We start from the raw sequence: 5,000 nt of genomic DNA on the forward strand, positions 1-5,000 counted from the left end.
GTTTGTTTTTCCATACAGGTTCAATGCATTCACTTTGCTCTGTAGGAATCAGAGCAAAGAGAATGTCAGGGCTTCTGACCATCTCTCTCTCTCTCTCTCTCTCTCTCTCTCTCTCTCTCTGTATGTATGTGTGTTTGTTTTCCATACAGGTTCAATGCATTCACTTTGCTCTGTAGGAATCAGGAGCTTGCAATGTCAGGACTTCTGATCATCTCTCTCTTTCTCTCTCTCTCTCTCTCTCTCTCTCTCTCTTCTCTCTCTGTATGTATGTGTGTTTGTTTTCCATACAGGTTCAATGCATTCACTTTGCTCTGTAGGAATCAGGAGCTTGCAATGTCAGGACTTCTGATCATCTCTCTCTTTCTCTCTCTCTCTCTCTCTCTCTCTCTCTCTCTCTCTCTCTCTCTCTGTATGTATGTGTATTTGTTTTGCATACAAGTTCAATGCATTCACTTCCCTCTGTAGGAATCAAGAGCTTGCAATGTCAGGGCTTCTGATCACCTCTCTCTCTCTCTCTCTCACTCTCTCTCTCTCTCTGTATGTATGTGTGTTTGTTTTCCATACAGGTTCAATGCATTCACTTTGCTCTGTAGGAATCAAGAGCTTGCAATGTCAGGACTTCTGATCATCTCTCTCTCTCTCTCTCTCTCTCTCTCTCTCTCTCTCTCTGTATGTATGTGTGTTTGTTTTCCATACAGGTTCAATGCATTCACTTTGCTCTGTAGGAATCAAGAGCTTGCAATGTCAGGACTTCTGATCATCTCTCTCTCTCTCTCTCTCTCTCTCTCTCTCTCTCTCTCTCTCTGTATGTATGTGTGTTTGTTTTCCATACAGGTTCAATGCATTCACTTTGCTCTGTAGGAATCAGGAGCTTGCAATGTCAGGACTTCTGATCATCTCTCTCTCTCTCTCTCTCTCTCTCTCTCTCTCAAGGCACCTGGCTAAGTGGTACATCACTTGCCTCACCTTTGGTAGGCTTGTGGATCTCTCCTGACCTACAACCCACCAGTTCATCCAGCTGTAAATATGTATCTGCATCTACTGAGTCAATAGAAGAGCGTAGACCTTGCAGTTTCACCCCATAAAGACTCTCTGAGGAACCAAAAACGCTCTATTCTTTGGTGCGCCACCCTTTCCAAAGGAAAAATATTTTTTTTTATGGAAATTAATATATAAAAGGGAATTGGTATACATAATATTCTTTGTAGAAATTGTATTCGACATTTTCTTAACTTGATTTTTGTTATATTCGATATTGTACTAACTTGATTGTTGTTATATCCGACATTTTTCTGACCTGATTTTTGTTTTAATCGACATTTTTCTAACCTGATTCTTTTATATTTAATATTTTTCTAACTTGAATTTTTTTATACTCGACATTTTTCTAATCTTATTTTTTATATATTTTATATTATTCTAACTTCAGATTTGTTATATTTAGAATTTTTCTAACCTGATTTTTTTTTTTATATTCGACATTTATCTATCTTGATTTTTATATTTGACATTTTTCTAACCTGATTTTTATAGTCTACACTTTCTAACCTGATTCTTTTATATATAACATTTTTCTAACTTAATTTTTGTTATAATCATGATTTTTTCTAACCTGATTTTTTTTTTATATTCGACATTTTTTCTAACCCGATTTTTTTTTTATATTCGACATTTATCTATTTTGAGTTTTGTATTCGACCTTTTTTATAACCCAATTCTTGTTGTATTCGACATTTATCTATCTTGATTTTTATATTTGACAATTTTATAACTTTGTTTTGTTATATTTGAACTTTTTCTAACTTGAGTTTTGTTATAATATTTTTTTTAACTAATTCTATAATCTTCAATGGATTATATCCCCTGACAATGAAGATGATCTCTCTACAGTAATGTAACCAAAACTTCGTTTATCAAATGTAATTTTGAAATTATATATATATATATATATATATGTATATATATATATAAATATATATATATACATATATATATATATATATATATATATGCGTAAAAATCACAGGAAAACGTGATGCTCAGATGCAGAAGAACCACAGGGAAAATGAAAATACGAAATATACGATTAAGTCCTGACTAGGTTTTGTGAAACTAGTCAGGACTTAATCGTATATTTCGTATTTTCATTTTCCCTGTGGTTCTTCTGCATATATATATATATATATATATATATATATTTATATATATATATATATATATATACATATATATATATGTATATATATATGTATATATATATGTATATATATATATATATATATGTATATATATATATACATATATATATATATATATATATATGTATATATATATGTATATATATATATATATAAAAATATATATGCCCCCTGTGGCCGCGGGGGCATAAAACAATTAGAATAGCGCCAACGTTATCCCTGCGTGTCGTAAGAGGCGACTAAAAGGGACGGGACGAGGGGGCTGGGAACCCCCTCTCCTGTAAAAGTATCCTGTGAGACAGCAACAAAGAGATGGAGCTGGGGGGAGAGTGACTGCTCCCCGCACTCTAGTTTTGGGGTGTTTGAATGTGCGTGGATGTAGTACGATAGAGAGTAAAAGATGTGAGATTGGAAGTATGTTTAGAAGTAGAAGGATGGATGTATTGGCCTTGTGTGAGACAAAGATGAAAGGAAAGGGTGAAGTGATGTTTGGTGAAATGTCTGGTAGAGTGTCTGGGATTGAAAGGGGAAGAGCGAGAGAGGGTGTGGCTTTATTGCTGAGTGAATGGATGACAGGTAAAGTAGTGGAATGGAAGGAGATATCATCTAGGTTAATGTGGGTAAGGGTTAGGTTGGGTAGGGAATGTTGGGCGTTTGTCAGTGCGTATGGGCCAGGTAGTGAGAAAAGTGAAGAAGAGCGGAATGAGTTTTGAATGAATTAACTAGGTGTGTAGAAGGACTGGGTAGAAGGAATTATGTAGTTGTTATGGGTGACTTAAATGCTAGAGTGGGTGCTGGAGAGGTAGAAGGTGTCATTGGAAAGTATGGCGTACCAGGTGAAAATGAGAGTGGTGAGAGACTGGTAGATATGTGTGTTGAACAAGAGATGGTAATAAGTGCTAGCTTTTTTAAGAAGAAAGATAAAATAAGTATACATGGGTAAGAGTGGCAAATGGAAGAGTAGTAGAAAGGGCATTAATGGATTATGTGTTGATAACTAGAAGAATGTTTGGAAGATTGAAAGACGTGCACGTGTTTAGGGGTATGGCTAACGGTATGTCTGATCATTTTTTGGTGGAAGGAAAATTGGTTGTAGCAAAGGAGTGGGGGAATAGAGTAGGTGGATGTAAAAGGGAGCTAGTGAGGGTTGAAGAGCTAATAAAACCTGGGGTAAAAAAGTAAATATCAGGAAAGGTTGAAAATGGCATATGACGAGGTGAGAGTAAGAGAAACTGGTAATTTAGAGGAGGAGTGGAAGTTAGCAAAAGAAAATTTTGTTGGGATTGCAAGTGATGTATGTGGCAAGAAGGTTGTTGGAGGCAGCATGAGGAAGGGCAGTGAATGGTGGAATGAAGGAGTGAAGGTAAAAGTGGAAGAGAAAAAGAGGGCTTTTGAAGAATGGCTGCAGAGTAATAGTATAGAGAAGTATGAAAAATATAGAGAGAAAAAAGGTGGAAGTAAAGCGCAAGGTACGTGAGGCAAAGAGGGCAGCTGATCTTAGGTGGGGTCAGGGACTGGGTCAGTCATATGAAGAGAATAAGAAGAAGTTTTGGAAAGAAGTGAAGAGAGTAAGAAAGGCCAGCACAAGAATTGAAGAGACAGTGAAAGATGGAAATGGAAGGTTGTTAAAAGGAGAGGAGGCAAGGAAAAGGTGGGCGGAATATTTTGAAAGTTTGCTGAATGTTGAGGATGATAGGGAGGCAGAGATAATTGCTGTTCCAGGTGTTGAGGTGCCAGTGATGGGAGATGAGAATGAGAGAGAGATTACAATAGAGGAAGTGAGGAGAGCACTAGATGAAACGAGAGTAGGAAAAGCATCTGGTATGGATGGTGTGAAAGCTGAGATGTTGAAGGAAGGGGGTGTGACTGTAATTGAATGGTTGGTGAGATTGTTTAATGTGTGTTTTGTGTTGTCAATGGTACCAGTAGATTGGGTCTGTGCATGTATTGTACCACTATATAAGGGTAAGGGAGATGTGCATGAGTGTTGTAATTCAAGAGGTATTAGTTTGTTGAGTGTAGTTGGAAAAGTGTATGGTAGAGTACTGATTAATAGGATTAAGGATAAAACAGAGAATGCAATCTGGGAAGTACAGGGGGGGTTTTAGAAGAGGTAGGGGTTGTATGAATCAGATTTTTACAGTTAGGCAGATATGCGAGAAATATTTAGCAAAAGGTAAGGAGGTGTATGTTGCGTTTATGGATCTGGAGAAAGCATATGATAGAGTTGATAGGGAAGCAATGTGGAATGTGATGAGGTTATATGGAGTTGGTGGAAGGTTGTTGCAAGCAGTGAAAAGTTTCTACAAAGGTAGTAAAGCATGTGTTAGAATAGGAAATGAAGGTGAGCGATTGGTTTCCGGTGAGAGTGGGGCTGAGACAGGGATGTGTGATGTCGCCGTGGTTGTTTAACTTGTATGTTGATGGAGTGGTGAGAGAGGTGAATGCTCGAGTGCTTGGACGAGGATTAAAACTGGTAGACGAGAATGATCATGAATGGGAGATAAATCAGTTGTTGTTTGCGGATGATACTGTACTGGTAGCAGACACAGAAGAGAAGCTTGACCGACTAGTGACAGAATTTGGAAGGGTGTGTGAGAGAAGGAAGTTGAGAGTTAATGTGGGTAAGAGTAAGGTTATGAGATGTACGAGAAGGGAAGGTGGTGTAAGGTTGAATGTCATGTTGAATGGAGAGTTACTTGAGGAGGTGGATCAGTTTAAGTACTTGGGGTCTGTTGTTGCAGCAAATGGTGGAGTGGAAGCAGATGTACGTCAGAGAGTGAATGAAGGTTGCAAAGTGTT

The sequence above is a fragment of the Palaemon carinicauda genome, unplaced genomic scaffold (assembly GCF_036898095.1).
Source record: "Palaemon carinicauda isolate YSFRI2023 unplaced genomic scaffold, ASM3689809v2 scaffold1064, whole genome shotgun sequence".
Classification (NCBI taxonomy): domain Eukaryota; kingdom Metazoa; phylum Arthropoda; class Malacostraca; order Decapoda; family Palaemonidae; genus Palaemon; species Palaemon carinicauda.